The sequence below is a fragment of the Hylaeus volcanicus genome, chromosome 1 (genome assembly GCF_026283585.1).
Source record: "Hylaeus volcanicus isolate JK05 chromosome 1, UHH_iyHylVolc1.0_haploid, whole genome shotgun sequence".
NCBI lineage: Eukaryota > Metazoa > Arthropoda > Insecta > Hymenoptera > Colletidae > Hylaeus > Hylaeus volcanicus.
In genome coordinates, this window is record NC_071976.1 from 6,971,280 (window position 1) to 6,997,273 (window position 25,994).

The 25,994-nt window shown below is 35.5% G+C and overlaps 1 protein-coding gene and 1 long non-coding RNA gene across 2 annotated transcripts in view; both read left to right on the forward strand.

The window, feature by feature from the left end:
- Window positions 1-25,994, forward strand: part of LOC128877364 (dual specificity tyrosine-phosphorylation-regulated kinase 2-like) — a 404,332-nt gene that overhangs the window by 141,353 nt on the left and 236,985 nt on the right. The window lies entirely within an intron of this gene.
- LOC128877411 (uncharacterized) overlaps window positions 22,267-25,994 on the forward strand; it is a 34,977-nt gene continuing 31,249 nt past the window's right edge. The window contains exon 1 of the long non-coding RNA XR_008457243.1: window positions 22,267-24,528. This is a non-coding gene — a long non-coding RNA (uncharacterized LOC128877411). The remainder of the gene's footprint in view (window positions 24,529-25,994) is intronic.

The window sequence follows — 25,994 nt, forward strand, 5'->3', positions numbered from 1 at the left end:
TTGCACCGTTGCATCAGGATATAGTTTATATCATCGAAGAAGATATTGTAGACTCATTGAGAGATTCAGTTTTCTTCTCCATCATACTGAATTCAAATTAGTTACTTAAAGCATTTAGGAAACAAGTAGAAACGTAACTGCATACTGCACTTGCACTATCGCACAAGTGCATAGTTTATACTGTGTCTATTCTCTGTGTCCACGTTTACAACTGAGCCCTGGGGTCAAATTTTACTGTAAAATCCCTTTCAAGGTAAAAATATTGCGAAACGAATGAAAATTTTATGGAACTGTTTATTATTAAAAATCAAAACACAATGTTGTAAAATTGCTTCAGTAATTGACTGTCTTCGCATTGAAAACGTCTAGTAACTGACTATAACATAGAATAAACTAAGAAAAAGATCCCTTTATAGATTGAAATATTGCTCTGTAATCGTCACCAACATTTAATAATTTATTGAAAACCGAATTTCTATCCCTTACCAGACACAAATGACAATTAAATAGGAAAATTGTTACTTAATTAGACCGGAGGTCTTCAAGTGGGATATATATATTTTCAAGGTCACTAAGTGAACTCATCAAGATCATTTCAAGGTCGCTTATGGTTTTTTTTTTTTTTTTTTTAATAGCATTTTGTACAGTTTTTTCCACAGTTTGATAGAGCAACGCGATACGAATTCAAGCATATAATCTGCTGTATGATTTCAATCGCCGACCACGCTTCTGTCGGTGTGTTCAGAGAACCATGGTACGTGATCCATCTTTCTTCCCCCATGACTTATTTTCTGTCGAAGCCACTTTTAAAAACACGGGGGGATTAAATCGATACAATTGTCGTTATTGATCGATCGAATATAATTCTTGTTAAAGATTAATGGCATTTCACAACGTCAATGGCCATGAATTGTTCTGAGCGACGTTTTTTTTTAAAGCGCAACAATTGTTTTCAAAATTTGGTCAGTGAAACTTCTTGAATATCTAAACATGGCTACATGATAACGATCGTAGAATTTTGATAATCGCGATAGTCCATTGACTTATAGCAATCTTCACGTGTGCAATTTTCTTCGCATTCACTTTTGTTGTTTAGAATTTCAGAGGAGAAAAATGTATTAGCTCAAGTTCGAAGGAAAACAAAATAAGCGTTTTGAATTTTAATTATTGCATCAGTAAATAATACTATTTCAGTTCTATATTGTACTTCAATATTTATTTTTTAAAAGTGATACATCCACCTTTTGCCTCCTTCCTCCTTCGATTATTTTTTTTAACAGAGTCTTATAGTGCTGGAAGACAAAGTATTCGTTCCAAATTTTAATTTGGAAAATATTCGTACACTAATCAATTTCCGAAAAAACTGTGTAAAATTGTAATTTATTAACTTATTTTTTATAAACAATGTCATTCTACATATTCTCGGAAATCTCTAGAATAGATAGATTTACAAAAAAAAAATAACTATTTATGTAAGTTGCGAAATTAACAAGAAAAAAACAATTAATCGATAGAAATGTTGAAGCAATAAGTATTCGCACAACTGTTTAAAAGTACTTTACTGGAAATTCGATGTTGCCTAATTCGCACGGAGCAATAAACTAATGTGTTTACGTTACAAACTCTGCTGTAAATGGTTCGTCATAAGAATCGTACAAATACTTATTGTTTCTATACTTTTACACAGAGAAGTTTTTTGGGAAATTGATTGGTGTACGAATACATTCTACATCCACTGTAAGTAGAAACAATATTTCAGTTTTATTGTTGCATTTCAAAATTGATTTTTTCAAAATATATTTTTCCACTTTAATCATCTTTTGAAGAGTGTCTTACAGAACTCTTGCTTACCGAATATCCCGGTGTCTATAATTAGTAAGTAATATGTTGTATAAGAGTAGAAGCCAATATACAGGGCACGAGATAGAACCCTAATTAGGGGAAGAAGTGTACATACAGCAATATACAACGTAGTACATAACATGTATAGTGCGTTAATTCTGTCTTCTAAGGTAACGAACTTCTATTTAAGTTTGTTAAAGACCCCTTCGGGGATGTCTCCTCGAGACCTGAAAGAACGGTCCCTGAAAACATTGATCAGGGGAAAGTTGGAATAGTATACAGGGTGCTCGTGAATTTATCATGCAAATTTGCCAGTCATAGCACAGTCAGTTAGTCTATCGTTATTCTTTTTAATTTGTTTATCTAAAATTGCTAAAAATTGGATCAGTTTTTCATGAATTCTCAATTTATTAGGTTGTCCCGAAAGTTTCTTTCGTTTTATTAATAATTAATATATACACAATATTTTATGTTTTATGTTACATTACTGAATTGTGCACGATTCATTTCGCTTCATTACTGTTACAGCATCAATGTCTAAGAAATTAGATTGTCTATTTATATAAACACTGGCACAGAAAATAATTGAATGCAACTCACGAAAGAAACTTTTGGGACAACCTGATACAATGTAATATTTCATTGTATCCAAGTCAAAGTTTCAAAAACTAGGTTTATCGATTTAATACAGTTTTAAAAAGAAATGTTTGTTCATATAGAGGATTAGTGTAGCAAGTCTGAAATCAGTAAATAATAGAAAAATGAAAGTACCATTGCACTTTATTTCATTTTCACTATTCTTAGTAGATTATATATGATATATTCTGCCTGGCTGATTTCCTAAATTAGGTTGAATGTACCAATAGCAACTACCATTATTCCTTCCAGCTTTTGAATTATTATTCTTTAATCTTCTCTACTGGCATTTTCAATTTTGTCAAACAAACTATACTACAGACTTCCATCTCTACTTACAACATAAAATTGTACGTGCATTAAAATAAAACTATCTTAAAATATGAAGTATCATATTCAAAACAAGTATGAATATATTCCAACAACAAGCAACATTCTGTCAATCGAAAAATTCTCTTCTTAAGAAGTTTAGTCCTGCTTTATACAATTTCTTCTAAATCCAATCTTCACTTATTCTTATGCAAAACGATCAGCTTTGTTACAAGTTTCCCCAGCAATCTTGCATTCGTTTTAACGTCACGTGTCCGCTCGATGCACCGAAACGTGAAAAAATGGGCTATGCCAAAGGGCAGTGGATACGATTATTCAGGGTACAACGTTCTAATCCTCCGAATCGGAGAAAACGTGTTCCGTGGAGCACTTCTGAAAAGGATTCTTTCACGGATGAAAGTCACGAACGGGCTTTGAAGCGCCCTGTAGGGCACAGGAGGAGACAGGACCGTATAAGATAGAAGGCACGAGATAGACCCCTGACGGTGATATCTCGCGGTGAGATCTTGAAACCGGCCATGTCTGTCGTTGCGTCGAACCAGGGTGATTTATCATTATTGAAATACGGACCATTTGAGCCATCGCTGCCCATTCTACGCTCCCGCACGACGTACCACGTTTTTCCATCTTAAAAGACCTGTGCCAAGGAAGTCGCCTTTGTGTTCCTCATCCTTATTGTATTACCTCCCCTCCTCCCCTCATTCCTTTCGTGCTTACTCGAGTTGGTCTGAATTTGATTCATTCAGCACTTTCTACATTTTGGTTTCCTTGTAATTATTTCCTCGCCACCTTCATCTGTTCGCTACCGAGTGAATTAATCAGAGGCAATTAATCTGTCGGATTAATATAAAAATTCATCTTTCAATTAACACGACGGCTGCCAAGTTAAAACTCGTGAAAATCATTACAAAGTTAAAATTATGCCTCGAAACTATCGAAGATAAGTTAACATTATCGTAGTATAGAATTTGTTAACGTCGCCAAATTCACGAATCCTATCCAGATTTATTTTCATTATTGCCTCACATTTGGAATTAATGTTTTAAATTCCTTAACGAAAAGTCCTGTCACCCATTTCTCGGTGACGCGGCGACCAACGTGTTAATTGGAAATGGACCAAGTCTGATTTAAATGCGTATTTGAACGTAAAATGTCTGAAATCTTTTTTTGGGCATTCGATACTTTCGAATTTTAAAACAAAACTTACTGAATTTAAATTATCAAAGTTTCTTGGTCGAGATTTCAATTGGGTAAGTTAATTTTCACGCTAATCTTTTCAAACTAATGTTGAAGTGGGGCACAATTTGGTAAAATAAAAAGTCTTTATATTTGTTTAATGCGTACTCAGTAAAAGGTTTAACACATAAGAACAAGTATCTTGGATATAAATTTACCATTTTTAGTATTAATTTGCGTACAATGAATATCAAGTAAAAAATGATGAAATAAAATATCCGCAAGTGGCGGGATTTTGGCAACGCTCCAGAAAATTCGGTAGAATTCTTAAACGGGAAGAAAGACCTACAGAGTCTTCCAGAGGGAAGGCATAATTTTTTACTGCGCGAACCATACATTATTTCTGGCCAGACAGATGGTGCCCGACCACGAATTCAATTTCGCCCAAACCGGATGTCGAGCACGTGGTAATGTTGCAGGGTAACGAGTTAACGCGCAAACAACGTAGTCGTGATTTCGTTCGCCGCGATTGAAATGAAATTAGTTTCGCGGAACGCGACGTATAAATGAAAAATTTCCAAAAATATTCCCCCACTGTACCGTGAAGGGAATCAACTGGGAGGAGAAGTTTGATCGATATTAAATGCACTCGCATTTCAATATTTTTTTATCGAACCCGTCTGCGTGGACGTGAAAGAGTAGAGGAATTTTCGTCAAGATTACTACACTTCAGAAAACAAATAATTCATTGCATCAGGGAAAGTTTCTAATGTCTATAATTTAATTTTCCAAACGTTCCTGCGTGATTTATTGTAAGGAAGGAAATTTAATCGTGAAACAAGATGCATAGTTGTTAATTATTTTTAGTTTATTTTTAAGGGAATTCATACTTGAATGTTTTGGCAAAAATATAAGTTTCCTTGCTATTGTTATACCAGGATTAAGAAGTATGACGGTTAGAAAAGAAATTGTGTTAATAGATGATAGACGTTTGACAGTTGACGTTTGACAGATACGTGACACGTGGGTAATGCTTCATTGTTTACAATAAGTAGCGAGAATAATTAGAAAGTAAGATATCCAAGAAAGTTTATGTAATTGTAAGAGGAAAGGAAATTTTTGATGTTATATTAGATTTAAGATATATAGAGTCAAGTATTTACATAACTACTTAGGGAAAGATTAGTCTGTGATAATGCAAGACTGCTAATTACGAATCCAGTAGGTTTAATGACCAAAGAAAAAGTACAAACTTATTTTTATTGGTATTTTTATTTTTTGTTAAAGGCATATAGAAAGATACACATATACATGTTATATAGTATAATTCCGATAAATAGAACAGAACAGAAGTTTGTTATAATATAATAGAATATATATTATAAGAAAACAAAGTACAATATAACTGGAAGAAAGGAATGTAGAATAATAGACTGTATTAAGAAGTAGTGCAATGCCTAGAGGGAATCGGGCGCACTTTAAATAAACTCAACAACAACAACAACAATAAATAGCGACATCTAGTAGTCCAAATGACAAAAGTGCTACACCAGCGCTACTTAAACTTAAAGTATCCAAGAAACTAAACACGATTATACATTTATATTCCAATACAGTTAACAATATCCATATGAAACTATTTTTATCAAATTAAAAACGCAAGTAAAAGATATACAAAAATAATTTCTTCGCGCGATATCTTCATTTTCCAGAAAATCGTCTTAGGTAGTTCGCGCCAAGTTACGCGCGCATGCTTGCTTTTGGCATAGCGGAGTTTGAAAACACGTACATGCACGTCGATTCGATTTCTTTATTTCTGCGAAACAAACGTAAGTATTTACAGTGCGTTTGAAGCGCAATGAAAGTCAGACTTTCGCATAGTGAAGCGTGCACGGTAATGTGAGTTATTCGGTCGGCAAGCCAAGCGATGGGAGATACCTTTTATGACTTTTTTGAATTGCGGTCGACGCGTTAATCATCTGATAAACGAGCCTGGCCGAAGTTCCACTTGTTAAACCGCAGAATCAGTGTTGTCCTTGTTGGACGTCGGGCTTCGCGAGGGGAAAAGGACCAAAAGGATCTCAGGAACGAAGGCAGGCTAAACGTGTCCTCCTAATATTTCGCCTGAATTTATTTAAAGTTGCCGCGAAAATTGGCTCTATGTCACGACTGGTTGAGACTTGCGGTTAGACCCGAAAACCCCATTAGGCGTATTATTAATGTCCCGTCTACTCGGGGCTCCTCCGTTTCTCGACCGACGCGATACGATCTTTCCAGGAATCTGCTTTGCGATTACGATCACGATGATCCCGTGACGAATCTCATTATGTTAGCTTCCGAGCATATATCGCATGATATTGTCCCGGAAATCTGACGGGCAAACGAGACACTAGACTCGCTAGGCGTCTGCTATTCGCTATAATTTTTGTTGAACTTCTTGAGGGACGAATTACTTCGTTAAAAATACGTAAAAGTTCAAGTCGATATTTAGCTATGACATCTATCAATCTTGTGACGATGTTGTTGTATTAGGTTGTGTTGATTTTCAGAGAAAAATACAAATACTCAAATATGTTTTAAATCATAGGTTTTTTTTTCCTTGTCTGTTTTATGTCGCATCGACTACAAGGTCATTAGCGACAAAACTATTTACGATTATTTATATCTTGGAATATATATTGATGTCTTTGAGGAAGTCTATTGTATTTCTGATGTGGTCCTACACTGTTAGGGCTGAGTCTGGTTTCTCTCCCCAAACCAACATTGAACTCGCCGAAAGGTCAAAAAACGAACAAAGCAGAATTGAACACAAATCCAAATTGCTAGAACTCAACAATAAATATGTCCAATACAAACAAATGTATACAGATGCATCGAAATCGGAGCGAGGCGGTGGATATGCTATTATTACAGACAATTAAAAAATCCAACAGAACCTTCCCAAAGTGACATCTATCTTTACTGCTGAAGCGTATGCAATCCTAAATGCCCTGAAATATGTAAACGAAATTAATTTACAAAACTCGGTGATTTACTCTGACTCCATGAGTGTGATATCAAGACTCTACCGCCAATCAATAGAAAGGACAAGCACGAAATTATCCAAGAAATCCAAGAAATGTACACAGAATTCACAAATAGAAAAATTAACACCACAATTATTTGGATTCCCTCTCATCAAGGAATAATTGGAAACGAAAAAACAGACACCGCCGCAAAAGAAGCAACCGAACTACCACCAAACGAACCTGCAACACCAATACCATGTCTTGACCAAATAATTAATGTAAAAACAATAATAAAAGAAGAATGGAATAAAATTTGGACCACAACCAACACAACAAAAATTCACAACATCATCCAGAACTTCTATCAGCAAATACCAACTACAAACCTCAACAGGAAAGAAAAATCTGTATTGTCTCGACTGAGAACTGGCCGTACGAAAATCACCGACGACTACCTAATCGCTAAAACCTCCGAACCTCCGAACCTCCCAAATGTCATTTTTGTCAAAGCCATCGTCTAACAGTAAACCGCCTATTATACGAATGTAAAGAAATAGAACAGAAAAGGAAAAAATACGGAATCAAACCAGACTCAGCCGTAACAGTGCAGGACCACATCAGAGATACAATAGACTTCCTCAAAGATATCAATATATATTCTAAAATATAAGAAATTGCAAATAGTTCTGTCGCTAATGACCTTGTAGTCGATGCGACATAAAACAGACACGGAAAAAAAAAATATCTACAGAAAGATCCGTTTCATGAAAAATTTGTATATAACATGTTTGTAGACAATTTCATTTTCTATAAAAAAAAAGCTCCCTTATATCATTTTCAAGAGACCAATATTTTACGATTCATTTCCGAAAAAATTGGTCTTCTATACGATTGTACACCAAAATTTAATTATTAATTGTATGTCAAGCTATATAATTCGAAAATTTCACTCGCAAGGCTTTCTTGTAGATAATTTTGTGGCCTATAAAATTATGAAAACATAAGGGGTTACTCTACCACCCCTGATCGGAGCGATTTACGATTTTCCACGCTAGATCCCTTTATCGCGCGCATTTGGCTGGCTTCTCGGTTTAAAAACGCGAAACATTGGCACGCGTTTTCATGAACGTACGCGGGGGCACCCCCGTCGTTCTCGCTTCCCTCACTTTATTTGCAACGCCGTTTCTGCTGACACCGCCGCTCGTCGATGAATCCATCTAGATGGAACGTACATGTATGTGCTAAAATCCCTCGAGAGGTTAATGTCCTAGGTAGGAGTCCAAGCAATTCAATAAATGAAATATGAGGCAATAATTTAACTGTTCAATGAAAATTTTTATATGAATCATCATTTCTATGTCATAGTTGGAGTTGTTGTTTGATTATATTTCGGTTAGTTTATGTTTGAATGTTGACATAGGAGACGAAATATTCATCTGTGATATGATTATTAATGATGCATTAAATAGCATTCCTTTTAGATGTAATAGAAGAATTGTTAATTGTCTGGTGAAACTATTTACACGAATGCCTAAGAAAGATATAAAAGAAGCCTACTAGTGAATTCTCTATTTTTATTGTAGAATATTTCAAACTATCTAATTATAAAAAATAGGGAAATTCATTTATTACAGTTGTTATGTATATTTTTATATAATATCTATATATATATTATGTATATGTATATGTATATATATAATATCTATATATATATTATGTATATAATAGTATAGTATATATATTATGTATATAATAGTATAGTATATATATTATGTATATATACTATATATATATAGATTATATTTATATATATATATATAAACTATCTAATAGATATATATGTGTGTGTGTATATATATAATATTTATATATTATGTATATATTTATATAAAAGTCTTAGACTTTCACTGAGCTTATGGACTCAGGTACAAAATATCTCAATTATAAATGCAGCAGTATAAAAACATTCATATATAATATTTTATGACATAGTCAGAATAGTTTTTATTTGATAAATCCTTGTAGAATAGGCAGTGGACATCTCTGGTTCCTTTCCAACAAACGCGTAGCCGACTGTATACACTTTCTTTTTGCAGCTGCAGGTGCGGTAGGTTTCTGTAGTATCGTTTTATTATCGACTCGCGGATTTCTGCCTTACCAACAAAACGTGCAGCTTGCATCTCGAACCGATGAGATGACACTACTAATAAACCTTTTTCAAATCAAGTACTCGAATACCAATCGAAAATTTCCAATCAATTTTAATGAATAAATAGTATGTTTAATATTGAGTCACGTTGACTACTCTATTATTAAACCAAGTATAAGATATTATCTTATCATGAGATACAATCTTATTATACATAAGATGTTTATCTTGTTATTTATATTTTATCTAGTTATAAAGTCTTCAGAATTAAGAGAGTTAAGAGCTAGAGTCTTCTTTGATAATATTGAGAACAAGATGGAAAATCTCCTTCTTCAATAATATACACGATAATTTCAATACTTACTGAATAACTACGCTGCATAAAAACGAGAAAAATAACGCATTCTTTTAGAATGATTAAGTTCCAAAATGACGTAGTTTTCGGAACGAATAATGTTATGCAAATTGAAATTGGCTACGTAGGGATTCAGTGATTCAGCTATATTGAAATATTTTTCACCAGATAAAGAAGTCAGATTTTGTTTGTCGGCGGTTCTTCCATCAGCATCGACCTTATTAATTGCAACCTTGAGTCTCAAGTTTCTCCTTTGTTCTCTTTCTCGTACCGAAACGATTATTAAGCCAGGTGTGCTGCTTCGTGCTCTCGTATAAAAAAAAAATCTGAACATATATCATAAGAGCTATCCAAATGGAAATCGTGCGAAAACATTCGCACAATTTGCGGATTATTCTCGCCGCAGCCGCGTTGCCCGCATGTTTGCGAAATTCCTCGCACGTGGTCTACCATCTGTTTGCTCGAGAGAAAGATGCTTTGTTTGTGCGATGAAAATAATTGCGCGTACGTTTTTATGTAAATCGTCGGGACACTTCGTTAAAGTCGATTCACAACGGTTGTGTCGTAACTGCAGTCGCGCAATGGAAATAATTCTTTGCTTTATCGATACAAGCAGTGGGTATATCAGATAATCCTAATGTATAATACATATGCAGAGGTTTATTTAGCTGAAGAAAATGCAAATAAATTAACCAGCGTATATTTGCTGATTCCATATGAAAAGTGTTATATTATGAACGTGTAAAGGTATTAGTTTGTTAATGGGAAACTGTTTGAGGGAAACAGTAATGATGCCGAAGGAAATTAATCTGTAATGTCTCATTTTATGGTGCATGCAGTGAAAAGATAGAATTGTGGCAAATAAAACGATTTGACTGCGACAGCATTTATTTAAGCCACTTTTTGTCTGCGTAAATAGTAATTGGGTAATTTTTCAATTGTATTTTAGCTGTGTTAACAAAAGATACATCACCGAGTAGAATAAAGTGCTAATGCAGTAGATCAATGCGACCACTTGTTTTGCGACTTACTGTACGTCGATGCAAAATTTTTCGCTTAAAATTAGCTGTGGAATCCACTGCTGAAGTATTTGTATATTTCTTCTGGAGTCACTTTGTATAAAACTCTCATCAAACTATATTCCATGCGTCGATATACTTCTCCTCGCTACATTATCATCGGCGAGGTAGTTACCATCCCTAGGTCATATGAAAACAGTATTTCTTTTATCCGTTTGTTGTTTTATATAAAGTGAAGATCGATAAAAATGACAATCCAGAGGTGCTAGAATTATTTATACGCGCAAAATATAAAAAATATTAGGTAAAATAAACTCTAAAACGTAATTCTGATTGAGGTAGATATCAAATTTTAATTGGGTGATCGGAAGTCTCATTTAATACCAATAGAAAAATCAAATTAAATAAGACTGTTGCAATGTGTATGCATGCAAAAGATGAATAATTAGAGTTTTAGCAAAACAAATAACAAAAATAATAATGTGAAACTTTTATCGAATGAGTACCTTGCTCTACTTTGAATTTAGGTTAACAATTTCCTCTGTTCGATAATCGTAAAATTATAAGCAAAAAGAGAGTCTACATAATCGGTATAACGTAACTAATCCGTCCCGATGTTATACGGAGGAGGTTAGCAATTTTATTTATTTATTTATTTTATTGCTTCAAACTATAAATGGCTTATACAGCACAATAGTTGTGGTAAATACAATTTAGTTACATCAAATTCTTATATTACAGTCTTTGAGAAAACTATAAATAATTTTTAACCCTTTAATATCCGGTTCACTAAAAAATGTGCTGATACAATACGGAGGACGATATTCGTTACTGAGGAGCATATGGAACAAAACTTCACGCTGATCATTGTATTCCGGGCACTGCCAAACAGTATGGTTCAAATCTTGAAACTCTGCTCCGCAATCACATTCGCCACTTGAGATAAACTTAACTCTGGCTAAAGAAGCGTTTAAATTATAGTGATTGGAGCGGCTCCTACTAACGAATGTTATGAAGCCTCTAGAGAGTTTGTGACCAATGTACCATGGTTTAGACATATTTTTATAATAGTGTCGAAAATAATTTACACCTTTAATTAATCCTTGTTGTGTGCACGATGTATTTGTTGACATTTTTGCCTGAAACTTAAAATTAGCTGTACAGTCTTTGAATGGAATTTTGATATCCGGCGTGGGTTCTTGACTCGTGGCTTCTTTCGCCAGTGAATCTACCTTTTCATTCCCTACAATACCGGTATGGGCAGGAATCGAAATGAATTTAATGAATTCTTTATCACTATATCTGTTTACAAAATTTTCATATTTCATTTTAATTTCGATAAGATATTTGTGTTAGCAAAGTAGGTTTGTGATCCAAAGTAGGTCGTGTTTGGACTGATCTTCATCGGAAGAATCTCACCAATCCAATGCAAATATTTTCATAAAGTTATATTGAGAAATGTGCAAATTAAAATTTTCATAATTGATTCCATTACACTCGACTTTTGTTTACTTAACCACGAGCCAAGCGAGTGAATAATTCGCGATATTTAAACAGTGGTGGAGGATGACCCATGTCCTTATATCGAGGAGTTGGTCGCTTTATCAAGGGACGATTGTATTAAGCTTCTCTAAAAAGAGCAAATACTCTGTTTTACCACGCCAAAGGGATTACGAGTACTCTTAAACGAGTACGTTTGTTAACGCTATCGTGGTGAGGAGGGGGTGGGGGGTGGGGGGGACGTCGGATTTGGAACGTGTATCAGACCTATTTATCTTTCCAATTCCTCCTCCATTTTTCTACATTGCTCCCGACGGACTCCTAAGTGCTGAGAAATTGAGTACACGAGCAGCTTTTGTGGAAGTTGTCGTGTCGTCCGATACGGATGCAATTTAATTAAAGCGTTCAGCTGGCAAACCCGCGTGCATTGTGTATCGTTCGCTTCATTTTCAAGGCTCCAATCCATAAAGCGAAACATTCGTGTCACGCATTCGTTTGCAGCGTTTTCGCTGAATTGAATTTTCGTCGGTACCGAAGCGCGTATCGATTCGAAATTAAGCGACTTTAAACGTTTCCGTTCCGTGCTGTTTTCGCGTATTGGCTTCCATTAGAGCCGAATTAAACTGAAAGATATTCACGACTGTAGAATCTCGGTTCATGGAAAATTGAAATAACTTCACTAGTAGTACATGTGTACTGCATCAAAAATTTACCTAAATTCACGAATCTTTCAGTCGTCGTAAGCTTCTTCGAGAAAATATTGATGGAAGCAACGAATCTACTGACCAGCTCCCAGAATTTATTTACCTGGCGCGCTAAATCAGCCCTACAACCCCAGAAACCCATTTCACGGAGAGTTTACCCCATGTAAGCCCGTGCATCGACATCCAATCAGGCAACCTCTCACGGGAAAAAAAAAGACGATCGACGTTTCAGAAATTACGACGCGTACCTTTCTTTTGTCCAACCGTGAGAAGAATCTTTCTTCGTAAGAGGAACTAATCAAACTCTCCAACACCTCTAAATGTACATCAAAAATTCGATCAGGTGCCAGGCTGTCGATCTACTGAATTGTTCATAAACTGAGAAGAGTTTGGGGCTCGTACACCTGAAAGGTAGGTCAACACGAAACGTTAAACTTTGACGCAATCATCCTCAACGATCTGAACAGCGCACATGGGACTGGGAAGTAAATGACGTTAGCTTAAAGTTGGAAGTAGTTAAGATAAGGTAAATTATAGATAAGTCGAGTGGATGATTTTTGTTTGGTCTGTTGGTTCAGTAGTATTAATTGGTAGGAAAATGATGTAATTAAAAGATGTAATGAAGATCACTTTTGGAGTCAAGAGTTCCTCGACGTTACGAACGAATATACACTATTTGAATAATTATTCTTGTTACTTACAAGAGAGAAAGGAAACGAAATTTTAATTTATAATTGTGTAGTTTAGAAGTACGGCAATTTATCGAAAATGAGAATTATTAGAATTTTATTTGAAACTTTTAAGAAGTCATAAGGATAGAAACAAATTCTATAATAAATTGCAATTCAATTTGAAAATTATAATAAATGTTCATTGTAATTGCCAAGTATAAAATTCAATTTTATTAATTTTATAATAATATAATATAATATATAATAAATTATAAAATTGAATTCTATACACTTTATAATAAACTACAATTTATTATAGGGAAATCGTAACTTTTTCCCGAGAAAAGAATTTGCTAGTTTTATCGAAAGAAATATTGTATAATGTTATATAGACATATACTTCAAACAGACATAGTTCCTTTATTTAATAAATATGGATTGTATCAGTGGTTAAAATAGAAATGAGATTTAAACACGAACTTGGTGATTCCATCGTAAATCTACTGTCTGCATCTGACGTCAGAGATTGATGACTAACGATTGATGATTGATGATTAATGATTGGTAACTGGTGATCGATGATTTAAGATTGAATCGTACATTTTCCACTGTCTGCATTCGATGTTAGAGATTGTAATGGAACTGAAGTAGATGGTAGTCAGCATACAATTAAATAAGAATATATCAATCTGTTATTTCTTACTTTATTTATAAAAAGAAGTTACAATTAAAGTCACAATATTGATGTATGAAAGGGTGTCATGTCTCAGGATAACGTCTCTTATAGTTGGATAATCATTTAACATGGACAGTTTAGTTCTTTTATCTTGCAAACAGGTCAATATAATTTTAAAGAACAATTTCGCAATCACTTCAAATAATTATAAAATAAAAAAAATAATAAGTTACTCGACATAACATTTTAAATAATATTGTTTTGCAGGTGGGTAATTTAATAATTATTTTTAAAACTGAGAGAGATATAAAATAATAATAGATAAAGAATATAAATATTATTTTTAGGAAAATAATTCTTACTATAATTTTAAAATTTATCCCTTTATATATTAAATAAATATTATATTGTATTTAAAATTACAGAAGAATAGAATAGACTCATAATTATTAAAGAAAAGGAATATTACACATATACATAGGCATAAATAGAGTATCAAAAAGAATGACGATATAAAATTATTTAAAGTTATTAATTATTTAACGATACAACGTTACTTAAAGGGTGATCGCAGGTGTGAAAATAATTAAAAAAAAAAAAATAAAACAACACCTTATTTAAAATAATATTTTAAATACTCTTGGAAAGAGTGCCCAGGTCTGCTTTCATAGTACAGAGGTTCAGGCGAGCACGTGAACACGAGATGCCGTGCCACTTAATCACAGTGTCAGTCTATCCATTTGTATCGGGAATGCGGGTACAAGTACGTAGTTCCTCAGGTGAGTATGTGGGTACCGGTGAGATTTAGATTCCGGGTACAATTTGCTGTTGCGTCGGCGCCGTCGGAGTACGCCCCTTTGCTCTCTCACATGCTAAACACCGTGAACCCACAGGCGGATTAACTGTAATGGAGATCCCTATTGTAGGCACGGATATTGTTCCGCGGCCAGTTATAAATTCGTGGAACGTTCTGTCTTTAGTTACGATATGCCTTCGTGTTAATTTCGCGAGAGAAATGGAACCCGTGGGTGGTTTGACTGCCGCGTCGACGTTTACCTTGCGTAACCTCCGAACACTTCGGTATCTTTTTATTTGGACGTTGGGAATTAATTATGTAAATACTTCTGCAAGTCGAGGGGGTTAGAGGTTAGAATGGAATGGAAATTCTTGGACTTCCTGCGTGGTGTATCGTCGATGGTTTAGGGAGGAAGGAATGGGTAAAATTGTTTACCGATTTACGTTCGATCAGGTTTAGTTAGGTAATGTTTATAGGGAATGTCAAATAGAATTGAATCGGAAGCTAGGGTAATTCGAATGAGTATAGCTAATAATTATACTCGTAATATTCATAGTTATGTTATTTTTCTCTATGTTTTTGATTCATTTTCATAGGCATTTTTATAGAAATAAAAGCTACACAAAAGTGGCTAGGGAAGAAGGTCATACAAGGTATAATATTAGGATGTTAGTACGTGAGGGGTTGTATGAATTTTAAAGAATAAAGAAATAAATAAGGGTAAGGAACACTTTGAGTGAAATAAGATAAAAATCATAAAGGTACAAGAATACTTATAGTGGAATTTGAAAAAATTGTGAAGAATGACGAATACCTTTAGTAGAATTTGAATAAACAATGAAATATTATATAGAACACTTGTGAATTTGGAAAAATTGTGAATGATAAAGAATACCTACTTATATTACATTTTTGCACATATACTAATTGTGAAATATGAAGAGTACTTGTAGTAGAACTGGGAAAAATGATGAGAGATAAAGAATACCTATAATAGAATTAGTAAAAACGATGAAATATATAGAACTCTGATAGTGCACTCAGAAGAAAATAAAGACAGATAAAGAATATCTGTAATACAATCTGATAAAATTACGAGAGATAAAGAATACCTATAGTACAATTAGAAAAAAATAATGGATGATGGAGAACACTGACAGTGGAAGTGGGAAAAATTCGAGAGAGAAATACCATCAATCCGGTGTTAGGATCGCAATATTTAGACCGTATCTTCTCCCTTGTATCGAATCACTTGTCCGTAAAGATCTGTTCGACGAATCCCCGCAGGAGATTCCGTGACGACGGCTCTAACAAATGTACAAATGGTTCTGACCTAGAGGCGCGCACGCGCTCGCGTCTTATCAAACAGCACGTTTTATTGCATCGTATTATGTCATTACGGCCCACTTGCAAAATTCATACAAATTACAGCACCCGTCTGTGCAACGTAGCAAAAACGAGAACTAGGCCGGCCAGTATCGCGGCCGAATTTCAAGGAACTATTAAACCTCGAGAGCGAAGACGATCGCGGGTGGCTCGAGAACGTCAGTCATAAGCGAAGAATACCATCTTTAACAGAAATTAGTTACGAAGAACAGCCCGTTAGGATTAAAATAAAAGAAAATAGAGGTTAGGATGTCTTAGAATCAGGAGGATAAAAGTTTGTTTGCTAAGGCAGCTTTCTTATAAATCGATAAAAAAACTGCCAACTTTGAGGGACTGTATTTTTTAAACAATTTCGAAAACGGCAAAGCGATTATTTAAACTCTACCTATTTTGACAAAGCACAAGAAATTGCTATTAAATTGGAGCTTGAATTAAAGCTCATCGAATGCTCTTAATAAATGCTCAATGGCTGAAAACATGAATTTCGAATTTAATTACAATTTATGTTCCAATTGCGATTCACATAATTATTCCGAAAACAATTCAGAACCTTGGCCAGCAAAATCAAACGGATTGGTCATTATAATTACACGAAAACGAGCAGAACAGACCGTCGAGCGTCCATTGTGGAGGCACAGTGATTAGGATTCGTCGAGTAAACGATTAAACGATTAGTTAGTCGATTAATGTCTCAGGATTATCGTAATAACGCGACTCCGACTGGAGGTGATTTTATCGCGGCTTTTCATCTCGACTTTTTATTCACCACTATGATAATCCGCTTACTGGGACCTGTAAGAATGCTTGTTGGCGGTCATAAATCGACTGGATTTCCTCGTGCGTGGAAGATAAATTGGAGTACATTATACGAATCGTACGATAAGGACAATTCGACGATGAAAATTGAACTCAAGGAGACGTTATATCTAGATTTTGAAAATCAACAACGATAAGAGAAACAAGCTGGTATTTGTTTGGCTGTGCACGACGAAATATCTTGTATGTCAAAGGGAATTGGAATTTGCGTTGTGTTTCAATCAATGTTTTGATTTCTAATTATTGAAAAGTTGAAGATTTTGCAGTGAAAAATAATATTAATATTTTGGTGGATGAATTTTTTGATATAGAACACATTAAAGTTACAATGGGACACCTTGTATATTAATAAACAAATGTTTAAAAAATGTAAATTATTGAAGAGTGTTTGTTATTAACAAATAAATAAGTCAATGAATAAATCGATGAATATTAAAGAAACGTAAATTATTAAAGAGTCTTGGAAAAGTGTATAATATCAAGGATCGTTAGATTCTATTGTATATGGTGTACTAAGATCTTGAATATTATATTAAATAAGAACTTTATACAGGACGCACGGCATAAATGTAATTTGAAACTGACAAGTTATTAGTAACTAAACTAGTACTAGTACTAAGTGGAGTAAGTTAATAAAGATTAAACAAAAGAGGGTAGATTTGCAATAGCCAAATGAATAAATCAAATTATAGAAAAGTTTATCAGTATATATATAAACTAAAATTGCACAAAGCATCTGAATTTATAACGAACATAAATAAATTTGTAATACATATTTCTAAAACCAAACAGTACATTAAACTTCGCATTAATCTCACTAATAATTGTTCGCTAAACTTGAAAAAATCAGTGGAAAACGCCTGCAAAGATTACTTTACCGAAGTCTGCCTGAAAAATATTTCAAAAGGCGCAAAGAAAGAACAGCGAATATTTACCATTCCTTTAAATCGTTTAAAAATTACAGTAATTTACTTAACAAGGCCCGTAGGCGGAGTCGCGTCGCGTTTAAAAGTAGGAAAAGATAGATAGAGAAGAAACTCGACGTGAAAGAGGAAGCTGCTTCAATTACATCTATTACCTCCTCCCTTTGCTTAATCAAAACGATTTCTTCTTACACTTTCAGTCGCGCTCCTGATACATTAACGAGAAATTACCTTTGGTAACTCGACAAAGATGAACTCGTGCTTTTTCCAGGATTCCTCGGCGAAGTGGGTTATTAGACGTTCGAGGCATAAGCGATGCCATTTCCAAGTTGGTCTGACCCGGAAACGGTCCTATCTCGCACGGTAGTTTAAGCCATCCCCTAGATCGGGGGGTTGGTCTCTGCATTACACAGTGTACCGTGTGGTTTGTCCCCTCGTGTGTTCGATCGTGTTCGTGCAAGTATTTGCACACTGTTCGCTGCAGGTCTTGCATTTGGATCGCTTTGTCACAAATTCTTAATTAGTGTCGGACCCATTGTTTACACTTATCCCTTGATTTAACCTCCGTTACGTTTGTGTTAATCCAACGGCGTTTTCGTCGAACATTTTCGTTAAATTCACGCCTTTGAAATGATTTCGAATGATTTTTAGGTATTTCTTAGTAACATAAATTTCTACAATATTACTTAATAACCTACATCCTACGTTTAAATTATATACGAGGTGTGCGATTTGCTAAAACCATCCAAGTATAACCCATTATTTATAGTTGTATGAAAGAAGACCTCAGGACAAATTTAGACTTGTAAATGTCACCCTAAAATTGTGAGGTCATCGTTGCTCTCCTAGATGGAACTATAAATATTTTCTATTCTCTTGTTAACGGTCAATTAAATCTTTAGGGTTTGCGTTTAGTCGCCACGTTTACGACGGGATAATAACTTGCTAACTAAGTCCGCAATTTAGCGACTTCTCGCGCGCAGTTTAGCGTCGCGGAATTATTTCGGTCGTACGGTGATCGATGAAACGGGAATCGTAAAACTTCACTCGCTTCGTGACATCCGCGCATAAAACACACACGCGGCCCATTTCTCACTCACGTACGACGAACGACACTTGTTAAACCCCAGACGGCCACGCGATTTTATTCTACGCGAAGTACTCAATGAAGTGTGTATCGAATGCCAACGAAAAAATGTCGTGTCCCGAGATTTGTATTATATGATATTCAAATTCGTTAGAATATTCCTTAGTCAACTATGACGCAATGGTGCCTCGCTTCCAGTTAAGCTTTTTATTTGACAGATTGAGGCTTTACCTAAATTTCATGGAGGTTTTTACTCAGGCACAGGTAAAACAAAGCTAGGATTTTTAATTTTCTATGACATTCGAACTCCATAACACAGGGGTTGCATAATTCAGAAGGTGTTCTATTGGGAACTCTTAAAATTAATTTAAAGGGCTATAGCCTGCTTTGTAATTAATACTTCTACAAATTAAATAGTTTATATTTTGAAATAGAACATGCAGGACAACTAAACAAAATTTCATCTGGATTCGACAGAAATAGCAGGAGTTATAAAAAAATTACAAACACACAGATCTGTTATACTTTATATTAATAGAAATATTCACTACTGTTTTATTTTTTGAAAATTAATGTTGATATTAATTAAATAGATTATGCTTCTCAATAGATTATTAAGAGTCCCCCAAACAAAATTACACCTCAATTGGATATAAATAGGAGGCGTTACAAGGAAATCACAAACATACAGGTCTTTTAATTTTATATTAATAGAATGCAGTACTATTTAAATACCATAGCTGGGACTAAACTATGGATCACACCATTGTAACGTTTAGGAGATTTATTTCCATCCGATTCGCTAGTTGCGACAATCAGTCTGGCAGCAGATGCTCACTCGCAACCTGTTTATCTATCGCATCGATAACAGGATGGCAGGCATTGTAAATTCATCTGTGGCGGTGGTATTCCACGGGCTTCGACCATGCTCGCCCTAGTCTTGTTTGCTATAATAATTACGAGGGTCGTGGCGGTAGTGGCTCAGCCCACCGAGGTGACGTCATTCATTTACGTTCTTCTGGCTGAATTCCAATTCGCCACTCGAATCTCATCGTCGCCGACATCGTTCGCGGGTCCGGAAGGGCTCATTTATTCTCCGAGGGAACTGCCACGAAAGAAGGTCCCCGGTTGAGGAACATTAGGCGAGGGAGTGATTATCAAAAGTGTACCTGGAAGGATCACCGTTTAAACTTGCACGAATTTTTGTCAGCCTCTTCCATCTATCACCTCCCCCATGGTAGAAACTTACCGGTTAAAAGTTGATTATGTTAATAGACTTTTAATTGATATGTAAGTTACTTGGTCTATACACAGAATGCATTTTTTAAGCATATTTCAATAGGAAATTAATTATAATTATTCATTTCAGTGTATACATCATTTTGTTGTTTAGAATTCTTAAAGTTTGGAAAGAATGACGTCGAAATTTTCAGTCTTTATCAAAAACTATTGTATTTTTTATTTATGAAACCGTTTAACAGCTTTTGGGAGAGGGTGTATAATTGTATACATTTTAAATATTAGGTGCAAATGATTAATCATTGAGTTTCTGCCATCACAATAATTTTCTTGTTTGTAAATGTCCTGTGGCTTTTAATTACGATATTTAATGCTTCATGTTCATATATTATTTGCTTTTAAATATTATGTGACAAGCATCTTGAATATTTATACCTCTACTTTAATTTTTGAAATAGACATCGCTTATATGACTCGTAAAAATATTTGAAATTTAAATTCCACTCGATAAGTTCCACTGACTTTCGATAAACCGTCGAAATCATCGCCAGAGTTAGCAAACCATTAGTATCAGAATAACTCGCCATGTACAGTTTGACTTGGAATTTTACTGCCGTGATATTCAATGAGAATTTTCAAGGAATGACTTCCATAACCGCGTGGGTGGTAATGGAGTAAATCTAATTTACCTTCGTTTGAACGTTCCTGAGTACAGAACTACTTCAGACAGAAAACACGTTGGTGGTCTCGTTGAGTCGTAAAGTTCGTAGTTCACTCTTAATGCCAGAGGGTTGTCAATATACGTTTCCTTTATTTAATTGCAACTCTTTCGAATTTAATTGACTCGGGTCGCTCATGATGGCGAGGAAAGGACTCTTCCCTTTAACCTCGATCTCGTGTACCCGAGAGTACGTATTAATTATGTTTAAAATCTGAATAAAACGTTGAATTTATGACGACTGCTTTGTCTTATACTTCTGCCATTGTCTGTCAAACTCAACGCAAGCGTTGCTTGATAATTTAATATTTACAAAGAATCACATTGAAAAACTATGTACTTTTCAAAGGGATTCTCTACTTTTGTCTTAATCGAATCGAAAATTCTTGTATTTTGTTACTAACTCTATTTTTCTTTTTTCTTTCAGGTAAGTCGCTCAACACAAACGAATCCACAGTTAATTTAGAATCTTATTAATTTAGTTAATAAGAAATATCTCATCACAGGTATTTATCATAATTATTAATATTTAACATCAACAAAAGGTCAGGTCATAGGTTGTCATAGGTCATCTCGCAAGCATACAGTTTTCTGTTAATTAACAAAAGCTTCTGTCAACGATTAATTAAACGTATCATCCACTTTGGTTTGCTACAATTTCGTATCTTTCTACTAGACAGTATTTTCTTCAGTTTCACATGTAAAATCCATCTTCGCAATACAGAATTTAATTTGTTAATCGTACCAGGGTGTATGTCCGAAGTGAAGATGGGAAAAAATGTAAAAGAAAATTTTATTCAGAGTTCATACAAAAATGAAAAATCAATTCTTTTCATTCTTAAATTCCTTAATATTCCAAAAATATCTAGTTAGATAAGTTTAATAATGAAGAAAATTTCTAAAGTTATTTCAAAGTCGTTCCATCTTCACTCGGCACGTATTTATAATCTGGTCCAATTAAATTCAATAAAAATAAAAATTATACGAAAAAGCAAATCGTACACAACTTTAAGAAAGCAGGCAGAACGAATTTTGATGTTGTACCAAAAGGTCTTTATCCTTTCTACCAAAATGATAACAAACGAACAAATTTTCTTCCGCGTTCCCCACTTTGGGAAACACTGCCGCTAATCGAGATCCTTCGTCTCGTCCGACGAACGATACTCTTTCCCGTTTGTTTCGGAAAGCGAGCAAAGTTTGCCGGACAAAAGCAGCCGAAAACTCCTGGAGAAATAAGAAAAACGAGTCGACGTCGAGGACCGCCGAGAAATCAATATCGCCGAAATCATTCGTCCGAGACGTCCCTCTTACGTCGTCGGGCCGACGGAACACTTTGATAACGCAATTTTCCTGCGAGCCTCTCCCGGGAGGGGGGCCAAGAATCGTCGAAAAAGAAGCATCCCCTACGCGCACGGGGAGAGTCTTCACTGGAGAGTAGAAAACGGACAGAGATGTAAGTCGACGAGCAGTTGGAGACGCGTGGATGTTCAGGCGAGGGTTGGAAGCGAGGCAGCTGCGAGGTCTCTCGCGGGGGTGGGGTTGGGAAGGAAGAGAAACCGCGACGTGGTGCCAGCCGTCGTGGGAGAGAAAAAGACGTCCTGGATCGTGGAGAAAGAACTCTTAAAAAATGCCAGCATTATTACAAACATTTTCTTAGCATTTGTTTAGAACGCACAAAATTTTCATGGTCTTAAAACGATAGAACTAATTAAAACTCCTTCTTTTAACCCTCTATGGACTCGTGTAACCTTCAGATTCCATGCTAACTGATCGATATTTTATGAAATAATTTTAGTTTTTTCGCAAGGTGACGCGTTGACATCAATCTGAAATGTCAAAATAAATGTCTTACAAATTGTCTCCAGAAACAATAAGTTGGTCCATAGAGGGTTAAGGGTAATCTACAGAGTTATGGAAGAAAATATGGCCCTTTATATATGTCGATATTTCTCCACTTCTGTGTTAAATTTTTTTTAGAAAATTTAATGGTAACAGGTTTTGTGATTCTTAGACAAATCGTTGCTGAGATGTGCAACAAACACAGGCCAACATAGATACATATGCACATACACGCACATAGGATTTCGTATTCCATTCTTCTTCCATTCCATAAATGTAATTACAACAAATATGAGAGTACTATGTCAAACAGAATTCTCTGAAACATCAATCCTGGTATTTGCATTAAATCAAGCCATACATGCACGTACTAATACACAAACATACGTTCATAATCGATTTTTTCGTTATCACAAATTCAATAGCTTGAATGGAGGATTATACATGCACGTATATATAAATTACCATATCGAGATACCTGATATTTTGATAAACTACTAATAATAAAGTATAAAATTGAACAAAGGGGAACAGACACACATCCAGACGCGCACGCTATATAAAATTTCATAGTGATCTACCAAACAACTCCCGCGAATACGCTAAATCAGGCCAAACGTACACATATTAAAACATATATACATAATCATAAATTCAATCATAAATTCAATTTAGCAATTTTCACGAATCTCCTACAAGCAACACCAGACATACACAATCAAACAAATTCCACCATACGCCACACATGCACCCATTAAAGCACACAGTATCCTATAACCAATACCTCTTTAATCACAATTTCAATTTACCAAAATTCACGCTACTCCCACAAACATCTCCTGACGTACGGAATTAAACAATCGCGAACATATTTCCACCTCTCGCGAACAGAATTTGGTTACCAATTTTCCTAGCAATTTTTCGACACGCGAGAGCACCCCGAGAACCCTCCAAAATGCAACAAAATGGGACCGCGGGGAGTAACGAATTTCGACAGCAATACTTCGCTAGTGTCGAGTAACAATCGGTAAAGATGAAAAAAAAAAAACAAAAATAGTCGGAGAAAATACAGACAGGGAAGAGGATAGGTAGAGGGTTTTGCGAACAGGCTGACTAGAGCGACGAGGAGAGGGAGAGGGTGTGGGCAGAGAGGACAGGCGGCTTGGTTAGGGGTAGGTGGTATCGCTGGCGGAGGGTGGAGAAGGACCTGCGCGCGAATTTCCCGCGTTCGCTCAACCTCATATTGATCCCACCCCAGTAACTCCCCGCATCCTACTATAACGGGCTGGCTAGGGGTCGTGGAGACGTGCCGTGGGGCCAGGGGGGGTGGACCAGGGGAGTGTGGGTGGTGGTTCGTCGGCGTATACACAGTACAGGGGAGAATACGGCGAAGGGAATCAGAGAATCGTGGACTTCGGGGTGGTCCAGCGCGTAGTCGTGGTGCTCGAGCGTCGAAATCCGCGTCGTCCTGCGAAGGTGTCCTGATCGCGTCGGTTGTATCATCGCGAATCGTGCTACCGGGTCCCAGGATATCGGTGACACGCGTGTTTCTGGTATCTCTGTGAGATCGGTCGGGCCAGTGATCGACGGGAGAAAAGGTTACCGTGATTCGAAGGAGACTGGCCGAGTGAAAGGAGAGGAAGACGTCCGGAGAGAAGGTGTGAACCAGTGGCCAGTGGCTTTCAGGACTTCCACCGTTCGCCGGGTGATCCCGTCGGGATCGTACGGGACACCGTCACGATCCGCGGGCCAATAGATACACGGCGATCACGTGAGATTATCTCAAGATCTCGTTAGCCCGCGCACTTTCTCCGTTCTCACGCACGATCAGTTCCAGCTATGATGGAAGAGGACCACCGCGGCGATTAATCGGTAGCGGCGTTGGGTCCTTCGCGATCATTCGATCGGCGTCGCGCTACTCGCAGCACGGTGATATTGTAGTAGAGATCAATGCACAGGGAGGGTCAGGAAAAATGAAAGTGATGGAACAGAGGAAGTTGTACTCTTGATAGGTGGTGCGGTGGTTTGTTGGTTTCTTGCATTGGGGATACGAGATGAAGGTATCCCCTTTCGTGGCCTTATGGCGATGATTTTATATGATTTACTTTTCATTTACTCTAATGTTATGGTACTCTGTGGTAGGTGCTTGTTGGGTTAACATCTTCGGGCTCTTGAATCTTTTTCTTGGGAGATAGCGAATTGTTTTTCACGTGTTTAATATTTAGAGTTTAATTAATGTTACTTGTATTGTAAGGTATACATTTTTATCTCGAATTTGTATAGTTGTAATATTTGTTAATAGTGTGCAGTATTCATTGAATTTTTTCTAATGCGAAGATTTATCTAACAATAAATGGAAAGTAAGTCATTTGAGATTAAAATGAGGAATTTTTATGTATGTACAGATAAACATGATCGTTTTTGTACAAATAAAACACGATCATTCTCGTAACGAAAATATTTGTTTAATTGTTCTTACTTGCAACGTCCATGTTACACCAGTTTTCAATTATTTGTAGTATAGTATAAAAAGAAATCATTAAACTATGATATATATGTGACAATTTTTTTTATGGATATAAAAATAAAGATTAAGTATTTGAGGATTACGTTGGAAAGTAAGAAATTGAAGCTAATAGGAATGTTGATATTTGGGAATTTTTTTTATAACAATAATAGATATTTAATATAAATGTCTTCTATGGATATTAAAAGTGCACTCTTTGAACAATATTTTTACCAGTTTTCATAAAAAAGTATTAATCTATGTAGAAAATAAAAGCATCCTTGTGAGAAGGTACTAAAGTTTTCTAGTCTCATGGAGGCGTGGATCTTTTTTGTCATATTTAGAATTGAATAAAATAATGTTAGCTGATGTTTGGGAATAAACAAGTTTCTCAACAATTCATCTCAAATATTTCAATTGAATGAAACGTTTTAGACTCACAAGGTTTCAGTACGATAATTACAAAATAATTGTTAGCAAAATTAAAGACATCTTTAGAAAAGGTGAAACTATGAAATACGATACAGCATATTCCTATATCAAAATCGATTCATAGATCAAAATAGCTTTGATTTGCGTGTATTCAAATAGACCAAACAAAAATCCATTTAAAATCTG